General features: G+C 41.5%; 1 protein-coding gene across 2 annotated transcripts in view; it reads left to right on the top strand.

Annotated features, from left to right (window-relative positions):
• LOC134402647 (glypican-5-like) overlaps positions 1-20,900 on the top strand; it is a 505,390-nt gene that overhangs the window by 218,258 nt on the left and 266,232 nt on the right. The window lies entirely within an intron of this gene.

Consider the following 20,900-nt stretch of genomic DNA (forward strand, 5'->3'; position numbering starts at 1 on the left):
TGAGGGTGGTTGTTTTTTTACAAAACACTTTTTTGCAGGAACGCTTCTGCGCTCTCCTGGGATTCAAACCAAAAGACAAAATGGCGGCTGCGATGTCCTCTTCCTTCCTGGACATCGCGCTCCACATGTAGACGAGGGCGACAATCTTGTGATCATAAAATCACAAGATCATCGCCCTCCACCCCCCACCCACCCACCCCGTCTAGCCATGCCCAAAGTGTGATGGTTAATGCTTGAGGATAAGCTCACTGAAAAAAAGTATTTGGCTGTTAATCTGTGGCACTCTGATCTTTTAGGTCACTCCATTGCTGATGTTTTTGGTTGGTAAATGTTGACTTCTTTTGTTACAATTCTGACAAGAGGTAGAAACAGAACATAATGACCTAGAGATGGATAACGTAGATAAGTAGGAATGGCTGGTTGATTTAGTCATTGTCTTTCATTTGAACACTTTGATATTCAATTGGATTACCACATGTGCATGGACATTTGCGATGACTCCTAGATAAACTTGAATATTACCAATTGATTTTATAGCACTGGTTACTTATTTTTTTAAATGATCGGTATAACTGTCAGATCAGCGTCAAGGGTAGGCAAGGCTGGGCACCTACTGAAAGCCCACACTTGAGCAGGGATCCAGGGACAAGAGCCCCTGGGAGTTTCTCCTCCTGTTCATCATTGCACACTTGCTTATTCATCTGCCTCATGCTCTGGCCCAGCCAATAGTGGTAGTGACAGGTGTACAAGTATGCAAGTGAACATGCAGTGGTAGATGCTGGCTCTCTGTCTGTCAAGCAAACAAGTGGTACCAATAACAAGAAAGAGGATAAGGTGCAATAGCAGCAGGCAACAATAGTGATGAGGAGGTAGAGGGAGGGGGCCCATTGAGGGGGCCTTGCCCAAAGGCCCTCAAAGACCTGGAACCAACATTGCTCTCATGTGATAGATTAGAAGTGAGGAACCTCTATGACAGAGCTGCTAAAAACTGGTTTCTGCTGGGAATTTGTATTGGACACTTTGCCATTTACCAACATTTGAATAAGAAAATATGTTTCAACAAATTTTGAGTAACTGCACTGCATCTGGCTCAGACCAAACTGAGGGTATGACAGATGTTAGCAATACTTCTGTGGAGGGGCAGGTGACTGCAAAAATCTCCCATTAGATAACTCATTGGCGGAAGCCATCTAGGAGCAAATTCAGAGGTAGCAGGGTTTATCCCTTGACCATGGTTAAGGCTTAACCATTGTTTGGTTAGCAAATCCTGATTAAAAGGGAACCAGGTTGATGTTGGCCATGCTGAAGGTGAGAGTTCTTGTAACCCTTAAACAGGGTTAAAACCAGTGGTGGAAAGGTGGGGAAATGCAAACATTGAAACAGTTAGGAGGAGGATCAGACTGGTCCTGGTTTGAGAGTGTCTTAGACAAAATGGTGCCCCCTTCCTTCACCAGTGGCCTCTGGTGGATTCACTTGTTGGCAGGAGCAGCAGTGGCTGTTCTCCAAGTAGACTGCACAGCCTCCACCTAGCCACCATTTTAATTTCCCAAATTCCCTGGGATGTAGAGCCAGGCCTAATTTTCCCCCCAGTTCCAGGGCATGTGGGCCTTGCCAAGGCACTGGGACCTGGCAGCTGCTAAGATGTCACATGCCTTCCTGGAGGAGGAAGCATGCAACCTCACCCCACTGTCCTGGAGAGGCCACACTGTGTCTGTAACAGCACTTGGTTAAGGCAAAATGACACAGATGAATGGCCTGTCTTCAGAGTTCTTGGCTTGGTGCAAATCCAAATCTGAACTGACATGACAGAATCTGCCACAGAAATGTAGCAAACACTGTGTGACCTTTGCCACTTTTGCAAAGATCATCTCTGTCCCTGATGGCATCACACCACAGAAAGCTTTCGAGTGTTTACATTTGGTGCTCTGTGTGTGTGCTGTCTTGCTGTGCATTCTGTTTACAGATCCTTCAGGAATTCTTCCCAGACTTGTTTGCTTCAGATTCATTTATTGCTCTTTTACCTTACCAGGAAAATATGATTCATTCTTGGCTAGTTGAGAGTGAGATGGGATACATTTTATTATTTATTTGGATGAGAGACCAAACTCTCAATAGCTTTGCAAAATAGTTACTGTAAAACTCAAACCAATGTATTTTAGGGTGTGTGTGTGTTTTAAACCTATATTAAACATGATTAATACAGCAGCTAAAGTGTAATCAAATAAATAAAAGCTTTGAGTATTTAGCATGGAAATGCCTCACCTGAAAGCTCTGGATCCTTTAAAAGGCATTGTTGAAGGAGCCAAATTGTTGAATGTTTGCTTATTATTAAAAAATGCAAATAAACTACACTTCGATATTATGCATTAGCAAACCAATGGTAAATGATACCATAGCATTCCGATGTCACACACCATTCATGTACCTGTGGCCAAACATTGCAATAGTTTTCTAGCGAGGACTTTTTCTTGTAGTATGGGAAATGCAGATACTGGTGGTGGGGGAGGAGTCTGCGTCTCAGAGGAAAGTGCCTGCTTTGGTGTTCACGAAGTCCCAGGTTTAATAGATAATGGATATTATGTATTGAAATCAATTGGCCTTATGGTCTGATTTATCCTATTGATTTCAATGGGACCTAAGTGCAACTAAGGCTGCAATGGTGTACACACTTACCTTGAATTAAGCTCAATTCAACTCAGTAGGACTTACTTCTGCGTAGACACACCTAGGATCACACTGTAAACATGCCTGGATCCAAACAACCTGGAGAGACCTGTGCTCGAGCTGCTATGGGAAGGTGCTGTTAGGTTTCATGAAATAGGGCTAGGTGTGCCAGTGTTCTATTTCAATATAAGGAAGCTCCTTCTGCATTAAAATAAAACCCTTGAAATTGAAAGCGTGTTGGAATTCATGGCTCCAGTGGGACACAGGAAATGTAACCAAGCCCGTGGCTATTACATGGAGCACATAGCACACACACAAAAATTTAGCAGTCCTAATGTTGGACTACAATGCCTATCAGCTCTTGCCAGCATAGCCAATAATGAGAGATGATGGGAGTTGGAGTTCAATAACATCTGGAGGGCCACAAGTGTGCACCCTTGGTGTAGACAGTAAGCAGGTATGGTTATGGTCAGTACCTGATAAGAGACTGCCTGGGAACCACAAGTAATTTGCTTTGAGTTTCTCGGAAGAACAGAGGAAAGGAAATGCAGTGAAGAAATTGGCAGAGGAACATAAACAAGGAGAGCTTCTCTACTTTTTTAAAAAAAATCCCACTGCTTTACCGGGGCTTTCTGCTTCTGCTTTCTTTCTGGGATTATAATTGGTCCCATTACACGAGCAGTCATGGCACCCATATGGTTTGAAACTGAATACTTCCTCTCTGCATGTCCCATTCACATCTATTAGCTTTAATGGGACAGCACCATCTAGTGGTATAATTATACTGCAACACTAGGTTTACACACAGGGAGATCCTGCTATTTCTCAGATATTATCACATTATTTCTGGGGTGGGGGTTAAAAGCGAAATTTCCAGTGGATAGCACAGGTGATGTCCTGGCTGTTGACGCAAACTTCTGTGAGTCACCAATCACGAGTGTGCAATAAATCACTCATTTAGAGAAAACTGTAGAGTCAGGCAGGGTTATACAAGAATGTGCTTTAGTGCAAGATTCTATAGATCTCATTGTATGCTCACTATGGACAGAATGTAATAGTTTTGCTTTTAGGGATATATGAGAATTTTATTTCATTTCACAAATCACTTAAAAATACCCCATTCACAACCCCAAACATGTATGGGAGTGTGCATTCTCCAGAAATATTTGTGCGTTCCTGAATTTCTACTTGCGTTCACAAAATCTGCACTTTTAAAAATGCACACGTTAAGAAATACTCACTTTAAAAATATGCATTTTCACACTTTAGTCAATGGGAGAAAATTGCACACTTTTCCTGTTTGAACAGGCAAACACAAACAAGAATGGGAGTATCAGAGACAGTAAACCTATATACACCAGTTGCTGCCGAACATGGGTGGGAGGGTGCTGTTGCACCCGTGTCCTGCGCATGTCTGCTTGTGGGTTCCTGGTTGGCATCTAGTGCTGGATTACGTGGACCCTTGGTCTGATCCAGCATGGCTCTTTTTATGTTCTTATAGTGAACTGAACTAAGCTTTGGAGTGAAGTTCTCCCATCCCTAGTTGCTGTAATTGCTTGTAGAAGTGAGGCATCACTAAACAAGCACCACTGACAAAGATCTATTCGGGCTTTCCTCTATGGTTGTTTATTTGTGCAAAGTAAGAGCAGTCTCTTCTTGTGAAACTGGAATAGTTTCTTCCACTCTATCCCAGAGAATGAATGAAGGACTGGCTGTTTTCCAGATATATCTAGGAGTTAATGCTTTAGTTTTTTGTTTTTCTCCAAGTACTGCTGCTATAGTGCTGTCTACTGACCATGTAGCACTATATGTAAGCACTATTTACCTAGTGTAAAAGCATTAAATGCATTATTAAAAGCAAGCATATTGGAAAGTTAGTGAAAAGGAGAGAGAGAGATAAGAACATAGAAAAAGCCCTCATGGATAATCCAGCATCTAGTCCAGCATTCGGCCTCCAATAGGGTGACCATATTTGGGAAACCAAAAAAGAGGACACCTAGTGTGTGTGTGGGGAAGCAGCTTTCTGAGTCCTGCAGAAAGTATGTTATTCCCCCGCCACCTTAAAGAACCCGATTGGAGTGGAGGAGGGGAAAGGATTTCGTTCTGCACCACCACCATCCACTCCAATTGGGGCCTTTTCTATAATGTCCACGAATGACCCACTTTCCCCTTTAAGACCTCAATTGGAGCTTGGGGTGGGGGAATGATGTGCCTCAAGAAAGTATGTCATTCCCTCCTGCCATGCTAATGGCAGCCTTAAAGGGGAAGGTGTGTCATTCCAGGACATTATTGAAAATTATAGAAAATCCTCCCTGACACTATGGAAAGAACAAAAACCAGGACAAATCCGGGGAAATCCTGACAGTTGGTCACCCTAGCCTCCAACATTGGGCCCAGTGCTCTTCAACATTTTTATTAATGATTTGGATGAGGAGGTGCAGGGAATGCTGATCAAATTTGCAGATGACACAAAATTGGGTGGGATAGCTAATACCCTGGAAGACAGAAACAAACTTCAAAGTGATCTTGATAGGCTGGAGTGCTGGGCTGAAAACAACAGAATGAAATTTAATAGGGATAAATGCCAAGTTCTACATTTAGGAAATAGAAACCAAATGCACAGTTACAAGATGGGGGACACTTGGCTCAGCAATACTACAAATGAGAAAGATCTTGGAATTGTTGTAGATCACAAGCTGAATATGAGCCAACAGTGCGATATGGCTGCAAGAAAGGCAAATGCTATTTTGGGCTGCATTAATAGAAGTATAGCTTCCAAATCACGTGAGGTACTGGTTCCTCTCTATTCGGCCCTGGTTAGGCCTCATCTAGAGTATTGTGTCCAGTTCTGGGCTCCACAATTCAAGAAGGACACAGACAAGCTGGAGCATGTTCAGAAGAGGGCAACCAGGATGATCAGAGGTCTAGAAACAAAGCTCTATGAAGAGAGACTGAAAGAACTGGGCATGTTTAGCCTGGAGAAGAGAAGATTGAGGGGAGACATGATAGCACTCTTCAAATACTTAAAAGGTTGTCACACAGAAGAGGGCCAGGATCTCTTCTCGATCCTCCCAGAGTGCAGGACACGGAATAACGGGCTCAAGTTAAAGGAAGCCAGATTCCGGCTGGACATCAGGAAAAACTTCCTAACTGTTAGAGCAGTGCGACGGTGGAATCAGTTACCTAGGGAGGTTGTGGGCTCTCCCACACTAGAGGCATTCAAGAGGCAGCTGGACAACCATCTGTCAGGGATGCTTTAAGGTGGATTCCTGCATTGAGCAGGGGGTTGGACTCGATGACCTTGTAGGCCCCTTCCAACTCTGCTATTCTATGATTCTATGATTGTCCAGTCATATGTCACAGTAGGAAATATAGGCAAGACTTCCCCTGCTGCTTCCTCACTCCCCACAGTAGGTATCTGTCTTCTAAACCTGGAGCTTCTAAAAATCATTGGTAGACCTCCATGCATTTGTCTAATCCCATTTCAAAGCCTTCTAGTAATGGGATCCTAGGCATGCTGGCTCAGAAATTAGCTCTGTGGTGTCAGTGGGGCTTACATCATTGGATGTATGTTTAGAATACAATCCATGGTGGCCATCACTCCATCAGGTGATAACTCATTTCATAAATGCATTATGCAAAGCTCTTGGTTGGTTCCAATCCAGGAAGGATATCCATTTAGACAGAAGTCTGCACCCTAATCCAGATCACCAGCCACAGGGTAATCACATACGCTGCATTGTAAACTCGCCCTAATAACTCCGGCTTTGTCTAGTGTGTTTAATTATGGGGATGTTGGCAACATGTTTCAATGTCTATAGTTGGGAGCATTGACATAAGGAAACATATTACAGCCACTCTCCAAAGATACAATTAATTATGTAATGTGCCCTAACGTCTGGTAGAGCTAGGGGATTTAACTTGTTTAAGAATGTGTTTTACCCTCTGAGTGTAAAATAAAAGTCTGTAAAAAGGAGATTTTTAACTGTCTAGAACATGTTAGTAATCAGCAAACTGTGTAAAGGATTTGGTACCAATTGGTATAAATAATTCTGAATCCAAATGTATACTTCCCGTGCTCTTGTATCATCCACTTTAATCTGGTTGGCTGGATCTCTTTTGAACTGTGCTCTGAGATTACTCTGCCAATAAAAACTGACAAGAATTGTGGTTCTGCCTTCCTTGTCCCTTTGTGCATTTCATAAAGTTCTCTGCAAAGTGAACAATATTTATTTATGGCATCCACTAATTGATAATTATGCTCTTTAGAGAGAGAAATGTAGCATTTATAAATAATGCATTGCATAAACATGACACGAAATACTATGATACAATATTCATAAATAGTAGAGCATGTCGGTCATTAAACACAGCAGATTTAAGTTTGGCAGAACAAATTAGCGCATTCAGTTGTACTTAGAATTTTACATTAAATCAGGACTGACAACTGCTACTATTTAAGAAGCAGCTGGCAGATTGATTTTGCAGCCGTAATATTAATAGTTAAAAAGTGGCTGGGGTGGGGTGGGAGAGAGACATGCAGGCTTTAATAAAAGATACCTTCTTGTTTCAATATTCCCACTCTAAATATTTTAACCTTGTTGCCTTCATCATGAGCAGTTCAGGGAAGACTCTGGTTTAAGTCTAGCTTCTGCATGAACCGTATAAGTGGCCCTAGACAATTGAGCAAATAAATACTGACCTAACTTTTTGATCTGTTTTAACGATTATTGAGATCATCTACATTAAATGCTTTGAATGTCTAAGGCATGTATATGTTGATGATAACATTTAAACTCTTAAAACATAAAAAGGGCTGTGCTGGATCAGACCAAAGGCCTCTCTAGTCCAGCATGCTAGTCCAGCATGCTAGTTCAAAATGGCCAACCAGATGCCTATGGGAAACTCACAAGCAGGTCATGAGAACAGTAGCACACTCCTGCTTGTGTTCTCCGGCAACTGGTACTTAGATGCATATTGGCTCTGATATTAGAAGTAAAGCCCTGGTTCACCCATCACAATAAATCATATTTCCTCTGGACTCTTGAACAGGCTACACAATCTCTCCTGCTGAGAGCAGGAGTGATGAGACAAGAACCTTTGGGTCATAGCTTGTTTAGCATGACTTGCAAACCCAGACTTCTGGCTTGTCTCTCCCCTGACAAGCCAGAGAAATAAGTAGTGCAGGGCTGAAACCTCCCCCTTATTTTTGGGAACTTTCTCCCTGTAAAAGAAGCATTGTTTTCTTTGCCTCTTTCACAGGGAGGAGGGAAAATTTGGAGAATGTTTCTCCTTGGGGATAGAGACAGGGTTTCCACATACCTTTTTAAAGTGTAGCCAGGTTACTGAGGGGGCTTCTTTCTGTTTTTTAGTTTTTCAAAAGAACACCCCCGCTTCCCTCAGCATTTGGAGGAGCCTAACAGTTCTAAAAAAGGATACATATTCTACAAAAAAAGATACATATAGGAAGTGGAAGGAAGGCCAGGCTACAAAAGAAGAGTACAGACAGGTGGCACAGAAGTGCCGAAATGGCGTCAGGAAGGCTGAAGCTGTGAATAAGCTGAGATTAGTGAGGGATGCTAAAAGCAATAAAAAGGCTTTCTTCAGATACGTGAGTAGTAAAAATGGTGGTTCAACTGCTTAATGAGGATGGCAAATTGATAACAGATGACAAAGAAAAGGCTGTACTTTGCCTCAGTCTTCTCCCAAAAGCGGGTCTATGACCCCCCTAAAAAAAGTGAAGCAGAATTTGAGGGGCAGGACTGCAGTTTGAGATTGATAAAGAAATGGTCAAAGAACACGTAATTTCCTTGAATGAGTTCAAATCTCCAGGGCCCAATGAACTGCATCCTAGAGTAATGAAGGAGCTAGCGGAAGAACTCTCAGAACCTTTGTCTATTATCTTTGCAAAATCATGGAAGACGGGTGAGGTGCCGGACAACTGGAGGAGGGCTAACATTGTCCCTATCTTCAAAAAGGGCAAAAAGGAGGAACCTGGGAACTACAGAACAGTCAGTCTGACATCCATCCCTGGGAAAATTCTGGAGCAGTTTATAAAGAAGTCAGTCTGTAAACACCTTGAAATCAATGCAGTGATTACTAGAAGCCAACATTGATTTGTCAGGAACAAATCCTGTCAGACTAATTTGATCTCATTTTTTGATCTGGCAACCTCCCTTGTAGACTGTGGGAATGCTGTGGACGTCATATATCTTGACTTCAGCAAAGCTTTTGACAAAGTGCCCCATGATATTCTGATTAACAAACTAGCTAAAAGTGGGCTAGATGGAACAACTATTAGGTGGATTCACAGTTGGCTACAGAATCGGACTCAAAGCATATTTATCAGTGGAACCTTCTCAAACTGGGGAGAGGCAACGAGTGGGGTACCGCAGGGATCAGTCCTGGGACCAGTGCTCTTCAACATTTTTATTAATGATTTGGATGAGGAGGTGCAGGGAATGCTGGAGTCAGAGGTAGAAATGCAGCTGTCGGAATTGTTGTGGTTTCTTGAGACTACAGCATGTTTACCTAAGGAGCCAAACACAGCAGATTGAAAGGAAAATCATGGAACATTGCTTGGATGTTTCTAGTTTGCCACAGTCATCAAAATGTGGTTTGTTTGTTTGTTTGTTTGTTTGTTTCAAAGTAAACAGAATGCTAATAACCATACAAATTCTTGATGGTTTCCACTTTTTTAGAAATTCATCCTCTGCTCTCCCCCTTTAAAAATAATTATTGTTAAACTGAAATGAAAAATGTGCACGCTGAGCCAAATTATCTCCTAATACAGCTACAGAAATACACAAGTCCTTTTCAGGCAGTATGAAAAGTATTGAAACTCATCACGTAAGCAGGAACGAATATCCCCATTCCCTGAAGTCATGTCATGTTATAGCTCCAGGTGCGAAAGTGAGGGAAAGAAGCACCACTAAACCAAGGGGAAAAAGTGGTGAGCAAAGTTCTGGTGCTTTAAATCTTTATTTTTATTCTCAAATCAATTCTTCAATGTACTCTACGCATTTCGGACAGTGTCCTTCATCAGGAGCTGAAGAAGGAAATGGAGGAGAAAAACATTAGAGAGTAGTTTCGCGGATCCAAGTAAAAAGTCCAAACAATGATAAAAAATGGTAAAACTTAATTATAAAAGAAACTCATAACTTGTATGCCAAGCATCTGTTGCGTCTCGAAAAATCTCCTCCTTCTGCTCTGGAGATTCTTCAAGATGCAACAGATGCTTGGTGTACAAGCTAAGAGTTTCTTTTATAATTAAGTTTTATCATTTTTTAATATTGTATTTTATATTATGTTTTTATACTGTTGGTTTTATACTTTGAATGGTTTTAATTTTTGTGAACTGCCCAGGGAGCTTCAGCTATTGGGCAGTATAAAAATGCAATAAATAAATAAAATCATTGTTTGGACTATTTTACTTGGACCCATGAAACTACTGCCTAATGTTTTTCTCCTCCATCTCCTTCTTCAGCTCCTGATGAAGGACATTGTCCGAAATGTGTTGAGTACATTGAAGAATTGATTTGAGAATAAAAATAAAGATTTAAAGCACCACTTCCCCCCCCCACATGTAAAAGCTCCACCCATAGGCATCGACATGTACAGCGTGAACATCTGCAGCGGGGAGGCCTTTACATGTACAACTGTATGTACGGCAAATTCCAGGCAATTTGGAAACCTGATTGTGCAGAAATCCACACACACATTTGTTGGAATTTTAACTTAAAGCACACATTTTTATACACATTTTTATATACATTTTATGGTAAAATAAAATACACAATTATTTATTTATTTATTTATTTATTTATTGCATTTTTATACTACCCAGTAGCTGGAGCTCTCTGGGCAGTTTACAAAAATTAAAACCATAGAAACCATTCAAACTATAAAACAAACAGGATAAAAGCATAATATAAAACACAATATAAAACACAGCTAGGATAAAATCAAGCAGCAATGCAGAAATTAATACTGATTTAAAATACAAATTTAAAACAGCAAAGTTAAAATTAATTTGATAGTCTGTTAAAACTGAGAAAATAATAAAAAAAAAGTTTTCACCCGGCATCTAAAAGAGTATAGCATAGGTGCCAAGTGAACCTCTTTAGGAAGCTCATCCCACAGCTGAGGTTCCATAGCAGAGAAGGCCCTCCTCCTGGTAGCCACCTGCTTCACTTCCTTTGACAGGGGCTCATAGAGAAGGACCCCTGAGGATGACCTTAGGGTCCAGGCAGGTACATATGGGAAGAGACATTCCTTCAGATAGCCTGGCCCCAAGCTGTTTAGGGCTTTATTTATTTATTTATTTATTTATTTATTTATTTATTACATTTTTATACTGCCCAATAGCCGAAGCTCTCTGAGTGGTTCACAAAAATTAAAACCACAATAAAACAACCAACAGGTTAAAAGCACAAATACAAAATACAGTATAAAAAGCACAACCAGGATAAAACCACACAGCAAAATTGATATAAAATACAGAGTTAAAACAGTAACATTTAAATTTAAGTTAAAATTAAGTGTTTAAATACTGAGTGAATAAAAAGGTCTTCAGCTGGCGACGAAAGGAGTACAGTGTAGGCACCAGGCGGACCTCTCTGGGGAGCTCATTCCACAACCGGGGTGCCACAGCGGAGGAAGTTAATGAATGTTAATGCCAGCACTTTGAATTGTATGCATTTTGGTGTATCTTTAAAGCTGAAAACTGCTTTGCAAAATCCAGGTAAATATGGAATCAGAAAGATAGCTGCAGTGCATTCCTATCCACATATTAATTTGGGAGGTCCAAATAAAATTGCTTCACTTCCAGTTGTGGTCCAGATGCAGCCCCCAACTATTCCTGGTTTGGGGATGGATAAATTTTCCCATCTTCTCAAAAGTTTGAGGACTTTGGCAAGTACTCAGAAGAAATGCTTGTAAAAATCTTCCCCACTGCCCACCTCACTATTTTGCAAGGTAAGATAAGGGGAGGAGGAAGGCAAGAAAAAGAAAACCCTTACCTCTGTGTGTGTGTGTGTGTGTGTGTGTGTGTGTGTGTGTGTGTGTGTGTGTTTGCAAAGGGGGAAGGTACGTTTCGCCATGGCATGAGGGAGCCCATCTCACTAGCCACACAGGCCTCCATTCTGCCTGCCTGGCTGCTGAAGTTGAATTTTTCAACATGTGGAGGAATGTTGTTTCCTGTCATTGTAGTTTCAAAACAAATAGCTGAGGGGGGGCATGTCATCCCGTCTACAAGAGTAAAATAATGGGATAACTTTGTGTAAAGACCCCAAAGCAACAAGAAAGTCTGAACTAGCAGACTTGTAATAGACCTTTGATGAGTGACACTGCAAATATTTAGATTAGTCTGGTATAGAAGAGGCCCGGTCCTGATTAAAGGCCCCATATGGATTTCACTTCATATGGTGTAATTTTCAATGGCATTCTTCTCTGGGAGTTTATTCAGTTTCCAAAGCTATTTAAAAACTTGGCAACTTCAAAAGCTCAAAAATTATGTCAGCGTCTGCTCTCAAAAATTATATATATATATATATATATATATATATATATATATATATATATATAAAACCTTCCAATTAAAGATGCAAGTTGAAGTGCAGATGTGATCAATAGAAGTTGTGAGTATAGCTTCTCCTAAATATTATGTGGTACTAAAACTGTGAGTACTGGCAACCCTAGAACCTTATTCTTGAACAAACTAAAGTAAGGTTCAAATGCAGTGTGATCATTATTCCCTCACTAAGGTTGCAGTCCTGTGCAAGTTTAGATAGGAAAAGGTCCTACAACTCCCAACATGCCCCAGGTAGCATGTTTTCCTGCTAAACATGCATAGGTTTTCCCCTTAAATTGTTATTAAAACTGCATAACACAAGCATTATGCTGAAAAATATGATGCATGAGTGTTCCTGGGGGCTGTCTTAATGTTGTCTTTGCCCCAGGGTGGCTCCAATTCCGCACTGTGTTGGTTAGACTACGCAACTGCAGATTCAAAGCCACCCTGGGACAAAGAGGCAAAGATGTACGGCTGAAAAGTCAGGGACTTAGCCCGACTTTTCCAGCCAGAGCAAAGTCAGCCTAGCTCTTCCACCAGTCTGTCCTCTCTCGGAGCCACTCCGGGAGCATTCCTGGGTGAAAGGCAACCTCCTATTGGTTGCCAGAAGTCGCAGGTGGGGGAAGGGGTGGGCCCAGTTAGAAAAACTCCCCTCCCCTCGTTAAATTAACTTGCCATCACTGAACACCAGGGATAATGCGGGGTTTGGCAATGGAGCGGCACCAACCCGGCACCTTGAAGACAACCCCCTGGACTCAGCTCAAAGGCACTTGATGTATTGGGCATGTTTCAAGTCAGTGTGCACAAAGGATAAACGTCTTGTGTGAACCACTGAAGGGAGATCAAAGCAGGCCCATGGTCCTACCAGGAATGCTGGGACTAGCAGCCCCAAGCTAGATCTACACTAATGCTTTATAGAGGTATTAAAGTTCACTGATAACATACCACAACAAACGTCACTGTGTGTCCTGCAAGGCACAAGAGGGATATAGTATGGAATCATAAAGATTTGACACAAGGCATAGATCTGGGCCCAGTCCCCAAGTGGGTAGGAAAAAAAATTGCAATGAGGACCAAGGACTCGGCACCTCCACCTCTCCTTTCTCCTGCCCCAGTTAAGCTTGATGGGCCATGGGAGGGCAGGGGAAGGGAGAGGTGGCAACCGAGACCACTCAAGATGTGAGTCAAGTCAGCCCTGCTCCGTTAGTTGAATGATGTGATTGGAATTACATGAGTTTATTTCATGACTTTTTCCCCCCAAGGATATGTGATATGGTCTACAGAGACATGGGTTTGTTATGTAAACTTGGTTAATTTACAATGATCCCTGTTGTCCATTCACCCCACTTCTCTTCCCCCTGTCCTTTTGTAGATTAGATAGCGGAGCAAGCTTTTTCTCCCGGAATGGGAAAGGTAGTTTAAAGTAAGTCTGCTTACATGTGTGTAGAATAAAGATCCCGACGTTGGCTAAGCCAGCAAGCACCCAGATATATGCATAAAGAAATAAGCCTATTCCATAGCCCCATTTGCCCTGTCTCAGCACCGTATCGTATAGGCAAAGCGAGTAGAAGTATGCTGTGTCACAAAATTCAACAACCCTGGTGAGGTAGTTATGCATTGGCTTGTGCGCTGTAGTATATTTCAGTTATTGACAGCATAGGTGTTTTACTCCACATATCATTTGAGGAAGCTGTGCAAAATTGTTTGATTATTTTTTTCATTCTTTGTAATTTAATGTAGAATATGATTTTATGGGCTGGCAGTGCTAGGAAGGCTTGAATCTAAGTGCCAATGCTTAGGGTGGTTTTGGATTTCCAGTTGTGTGAGATCATTTGTTGTCCATCTATCAGGTCCCAGCTACTGGGTATATAATAGCGCTGTGCCGAATCTTGCCCTCTCATACATCTTATACTATAAGTGGCTTTTCCGGACCATCTTGATCAAGAGGGCTACATTTGAAATTTCCACGGAAGATTTTGATTTGGTCTTTTTAGATAACTACCACAAGTAGTTGTGGATAACTACCACAAACTAGCTAAAAGTGGGCTAGATGGAACAACTATTAGGTGGATTCACAGTTGGCTACAGAATCGTACTCAAAGAGTACTTATCAATGGAAACTTCTCAAACTGGAGAGAGGCAACGAGTGGGGTACCGCAGGGATCAGTCCTGGGCCCAGTGCTCTTCAACATTTTTATTAATGATTTGGATGAGGAGGTGCAGGGAATGCTGATCAGATTTGTAGATGACACAAAATTGGATGGGATAGCTAATACCCCGGAAGACAGAAACAAACTTCAAAGTGATCTTGATAGGCTGGAGTGCTGGGCAGAAAACAACAGAATGAAATTTAATAGGGATAAATGCCAAGTTCTACATTTAGGAAATAGAAACCAAATGCAGTTACAAAATGGGGGATACTTGGCTCAGCAATACTACAAACAAGAAGGATGTTGGAATTGTTGTAAACCACAAGATGAATATGAGCCAACAGTGCGATATGGCTGCAAGAAAGGCAAATGCTATTTGGGGCTGCATTAATAGAAGTATAGCTTCCAAATCACGTGAGGTACTGGTTCCTCTCTATTCCGCCCTGGTTAGGCCTCATCTAGAGTATTGCGTTCAGTTCTGGGCTCCACAATTCAAGGAGGACGCAGACAAGCTGGAGCGTGTTCAGAGGAGGGCAACCAGGATGATCAGGGGTCTGGAAACAAAGCCCTATGAAGAGAGACTGAAAGAACAGGGCATGTTTAGCCTGGAGAAGAGAAGATTGAGGGGAGACATGATAGCACTCTTCAAATACTTAAAAGGTTGTCACACAGAGGAGGGCTAGGATCTCTTCTTGATCCTCCCAGAGTGCAGGACACGGAATAACGGGCTCAGGTTAAAGGAAGCCAGATTCCAGCTGGACATCAGGAAAAACTTCCTGACTGTTAGAGCAGTACGACAATGGAATCAGTTACCTAGGGAGGTTGTGGGCTCTCCCACATTATAGGCCTTCAAGAGGCAGCTGGACAACCATATGTCAGGGATGGTTTAGGGTGGATTCCTGCATTGAGCAGGGGGTTGGACTCGATGGCCTTGTAGGCCCTGTCCAACTCTGCTATTCTATGATTCTATGAAGTGGTGCTAATTTGACAACTGGTTGCATGCTGTGGAGAATGTATTACAAGTGCCTGCTTGATTGTGGGAGGGTAATACTTATTGAACAGTAGCAAAAATGAATCAAATTTTGCACAGAGATCTATCTACTCAGGATAAATAAGAAATAGTTTTCAGGAAAACAAAGGAAGATTCCCAATTTAAATAATTGTATGTGTTCCCATTACTGATGTTGCTCAACATAGATTCATAGAATCGTAGAATCATGGAATAGTAGAATTGGAAGGGACCTATAAGGCCATCAAGTCCAACTGCTTGCTCAATGCTGGAATCCACCTTAAAGCATCTGACAGATGGCTGTCCAGCTGCCTCTTGAATGCATCTAGTGTGGGAGAGCCCATGACCTCCCTAGGTAATTGGTTACATTGTTGTACTGCTCTAACAGTCAGGAAGTTTCCCCTTATGTCCAGCTGAAATCTGGCTTCCTGTAACTTGAGCCAATTATTCCATGTCCTGTACTCTAGGATGATTGAGAAGAGATCCTGGTCCTCTTTTGGTATGAGATCAAAAGAAACCCATGACATGGATTTCTTTTCACCTTATACCAAGGAAAGAGACACCCAGCCAGTCCTTTTAGCATTGGTAAAATGTATGGTCGGAGGCATTAGGATAGTCCCCAGCACAGAAACCTAGCCCATGGTGGTTTGTTTGATTGTGAACTTGCCTAGTGGCTAACAAACATGCCTTTTATTTCAAGAGGATAACATTAATAGGTAAGCTTACCAGGAGAAGGAGGAGTCAGTTGCAAGTTAGGCTTTAAATCTCCAAACCTTTGACATTCATATCCCAAATTTAGATTGATCTACTGCAGACCTACAGGTTACTTCATGCAAGCTATGTCAACAACTTAAGTCATGAGAGCCAGTGTTGTGTCATGGTTAGAGTGTCGGACTAGGGAAATTCAGGTTCAAACCACTCATCCATGAAGTGCCATGGGCAACCATCAGTTTGTCTCCATCACTCAGCCTAGTCTACTTTACACGGTTGTTGTTGTTGTTGTTGTTTATTCATTCAATCGTTTCCGACTCTTCGTGACTTCATGGACCAGCCCATGCCAGAGCTTTCTGTCGGCTGTCGCCACCCCTAGCTCCCCCAAGGTCAAGTCTGTCACCTCCAGAATATCATCCATCCATCTTGCCCTTGGTCAGCCCCTCTTCCTTTTGCCTTCCACTTTCCCTAGCATCAGCCTCTTCTCCAGGGTATCCTGTCTTCTCATTATGTGGCCAAAGTACTTCAGTTTTGCCTTTAATACCATTCCCTCAAGTGAGCAGTCTGGCTTTATTTCCTGGAGTATGGACTGATTTGATCTTCTTGCAGTCCAAGGCACTCTCAGAATTTTCCTCCAACACCACAGTTCAAAAGCATCTATCTTCCTTCGCTCAGCTTTCCTTATGGTCCAGCTCTCGCAGCCATAGGTTACTACGGGGAATACCATTGCTTTAACGATGCGGACCTTTGTTGTCAGTGTGCTGTCTCTGCTCTTAACTATTTTATCAAGATTTGTCATTGCTCTCCTCCCAAGAAGTAAACGTCTTCTGATTTCCTGGCTGCAGTCAGCGTCTGCAGTAATCTTTGCGCCCAGAAATACAAAGTCTGTCACTGCCTCCACGTTTTCTCCCTCTATTTGCCAGTTATCAATCAAGCTGGTTGCCATAATCTTGGTTTATACGGTTGTACATCACTTTTAAAAAGGTGCAATTAAAATCTGATAAATAAATAAATCATAGTTCTGTGCTATAGTCTGCTTTTGGGTTCTAGCAAACATTTATATTTCATGTAACACCCACTGTGTGATAGTAGGTTGTTTATATGGTCTCTTCTCCCCCTGTCATCATGCCCCTTTTTCTGTGCTATTCCAACTCACCTCTTAAGACAATCTGTACCATCAACAGCAAATATAAGAAGAGCAACACTGCTCTGGGAACCAGTACCTATCAGACTTATCAGCACAGGAACCTCTGTTGGCACTTCAAGTGTTCCTGCTACACTGAGCAGAGGATCAAAGTATAAATAATGTAATTGTTCCCTAAAGATAAAATGAATGAAAAGAAAGTCATGTGTGTTTATTATTCACATGACAGATGTGGTTCTGCTTCTCGCCCCCCCCCTTCCCGAATACAGCAAGTCACTATAATAGTATCCTAGCCATATTTTCCATGCAGTGCATCCTATTTCTCCCTCAAGATCTCTTGTCATGGTGAATGTGGACAGGTATAACTCACCTTTGCTATGTTCTGCCAAATGTCTCTTGTAGTTTGAAGTTGATTTGTGATGGCAAAAGCTTCATTAGCTAATTGAAGGTGCCCTGGGGTAAAAGACAAACAATGGATTTTGTTACTGAAATAATATCCAAACCCAAATTAAAACCTGATGACAGTTACATCATACACACACACACACACACACACACACACACACGAACAACAGCAACAACAATCTAGCCTTATCTCAGTTAAATGAGCAGCAGCAAAGAATGCAAGGAAATAGAAGGCCTATGCCAAACCAGGGTTTGCTCAAAGTAATTTTTGTTGCCTTAGGCAATTTAAATATTTCATCTCCACCACTTTCCTCGGCTTGTATCCATATGCTGAGCAGCATAACAACAGCGCTGTGAATGGTCAAGAGTTGACTGGGATGGATCACAAATTCATTTTTTAATGCCTGTCACTTCTTTATGTCTTCAGCCAGATCTACACCAAGCAGGATATAACACTTTGAAAGCAGTTTGAAAATGGCATATCAAATGTGCCATGGGCCCCAACAGTTGTCAGTGCACTTCACTGCTGTTATAAAGCAGTAGTGTAGATCCTGCCTTTGTCCATGCCCCATGTAGTGATATCCATTGCTGTGGAATCTGGCCCTTTTTAGAGGACAATAGACTACCACTGAGAACCTGACTGGGCTTGCATGTATAGGCTGAGCTCCATGGCTTTATTCGAAAGTTGGGAACTTTCCTGGTTGTTGTTCTTATTATTTGCATTAAAAGAAATTTGTGCAAACTGCAATTGCAGTTTGTGTAATTTACACAAATGTAGGCTCCAGATTACGTAATTTACACAAATTGTGCCCAAAATTTACATACATTTACTTTTACGCAAAAAAATAAACCAAACATACATCATCTGGCCCAACTCAATGGAGCAGAGCTAGTCGGGCCAGTTCATGGGGAAATGCGCTGAAGTCCTGGGGGAGGGTCGGTGCAGGAGATAACATCCGCTCACCTGCTATCCAATTGCGCCCCTCCAGAAGTGCAGACAGTGACCCTCACCATGACATTTACATAGCTGAGGCAAGTGCCCATTCAAATTGCCTCATTTTTATCTTTGGTTAAGATAACCCTGGCCAAATCATATTCTGGGGTCATGCAATTTATTTGTCATATATGCAAAATGATTGCCTTTCTATCCACACAGTCAGGTACCCTTTTTTGGGGGGGGGAGGGGGACTATCTAGTTTTAAAAACATCAACTTCTAAGACCCCAAAGAAAGAAAAGGAGAGTTTTGAGTTTCAATTTTAATTTCATTCTTAAAAACTTTGACCACATCTTAGTCTTATTTATTTAATATTGATATATTTATATCTCACTTTTGATGATGATAATGATGATGATAGGACTCGATGGCCTTATAGGCCCTTCCAGCTCTACTATTCTATGATTCTAATTTGATTTAGGCAAATGTCATATATCATAATCCATTAAAAATCAGCAATCTGTCAAAATCAGAAATTTGCTGAAAACTAAACAGGTCTTCTTACCTGCCCATTAGAAACAACCAAGGATGGAGTAGTGTGACAATGTGTCCTATTTTACATTGAGCAGTCCTCTATTTGAAGATCTGTCAGAGGACAATATGTTATTAGAAAGTGTCCTCTATTTGAAGGGCTGCCGGTCCAGATCTGGTTTAAAGAAAAAGAACCATAAGGAAGGCTGACAGGGGCTTTGAGGTTGCCCATCAACAACTAATTACCTGGACAGCAGAGTGAGAAGGCACCCGGATCACCTGGTCCCAGCCTTCCCTACTAGAGTGAAATGAGTTGTATTTCCACTAAAATTAGAGTAATTCTTTTTAAATTTGCATCCATATAAATAAACTAGTATATGCAAATATTATTTAGATAAATTAATTGTCTTTCTATTCTGCCCTTTTTGGGTGATGCATTCCCTCTCTTGGTTTGGCAATGCATAAGTGGCCACCCTAGGATAGAGCCAATGGATCTTACATTTTTCATCTGTGATCAAATTTGAGAAGTTGCTGCTAGGTGAATGGGTGTTTATACTGTCAAAGCTGGCAAATGGGTACATTTATCATGTCTCTTGTTTTCCTTGCTAGCTATTATTATTATTATTATTATTATTATTATTATTATTATTATGCATTTATTGCATTTATGCAGCACACAATGGGCCAAATTCTTAACTGGCATAAACGGTCAGAAAGCTGTCCCCACTGGGACTGTGCTGATTCTTACATCAGTCACACTTCTGGTTCTGAGCTTTTATTATCTGCTGTAGCCTCCTCTGTGAAAGTCAGGCTGCTGGGATCAGAACTTGTGCTGTGGTGAAGAATGCCACAGTGTAAATAAGTGTGTGCGGGAAGAATCTCTCACACATACTCACAGAATCTCTTTGATGAGGATCTCTCTGACCAAAGTGGTGGGCATCTTATTGCTTTTTTGCATCATCACACACATTTTTTAAACACACACACCCTAAATGACTGAACTATGTATATACAAAGTTAAGAGAACAAGATGTGAATTCCAAATATACCTTGCAAAGAGTCAAAGAAGAAAAGGGAATGTTTGTTCTTTAGGAATCACTCTGTAGAAGACACTAGGAACAATTTCAGTCATCTGATCCTTTGCTTTGCTGTAGCGCAATGCCACCTAGCAGCATGTGTGTGTTCTGCAGCTAAGAAGGTGGTGGTTGTAACCCATCCTTTTGAGTTGCACAGGGAGACCGCCATGGAGCTCAGTCTGAGATATTTCCCTACCACAACTCAGCTCTTCTTGAAGCTTCATGTGATAAATTGTAGGCTCTCTCCTGGAGCCTTTTGGTTGTACCATATTTACTATGATAGATAGCATTTCCACGTCTGGGCTGCTCAGTGTTTGCTATCTCACCAGGCATGGCTTTGTCATACTTCCCTACTGCTGGTGGTTTTTCTACACCCACTTCACAATTTCTGGAAAGAAAAAGGAAGGAAGAAAAGAAAGTGGTACTGAAAAAACAAATCAAGTAATTAACTGAGCAACCAAATTTAAATGTATTTATTTATTTAAATAGGTTGCCTTTAAGGGTATAACTCTCTCAAGGTAGCGTACATATTAAAAACCCAATACAATATAAAACAACAGAAACCGATACAATTAATAAATATGAGTAAAGAATAAACAGCCATCCAACCAGAGAATGCCAAAATACTTGCAGATAAGAGAACCCATCAAGATAAAACCGAATAACTCAAGTGGAAGCCAAAGGAAATAGGTGGGTGTTTCCTA

The sequence above is a fragment of the Elgaria multicarinata genome, chromosome 8 (genome assembly GCF_023053635.1).
Source record: "Elgaria multicarinata webbii isolate HBS135686 ecotype San Diego chromosome 8, rElgMul1.1.pri, whole genome shotgun sequence".
In the NCBI taxonomy this organism is placed as follows: domain Eukaryota; kingdom Metazoa; phylum Chordata; class Lepidosauria; order Squamata; family Anguidae; genus Elgaria; species Elgaria multicarinata.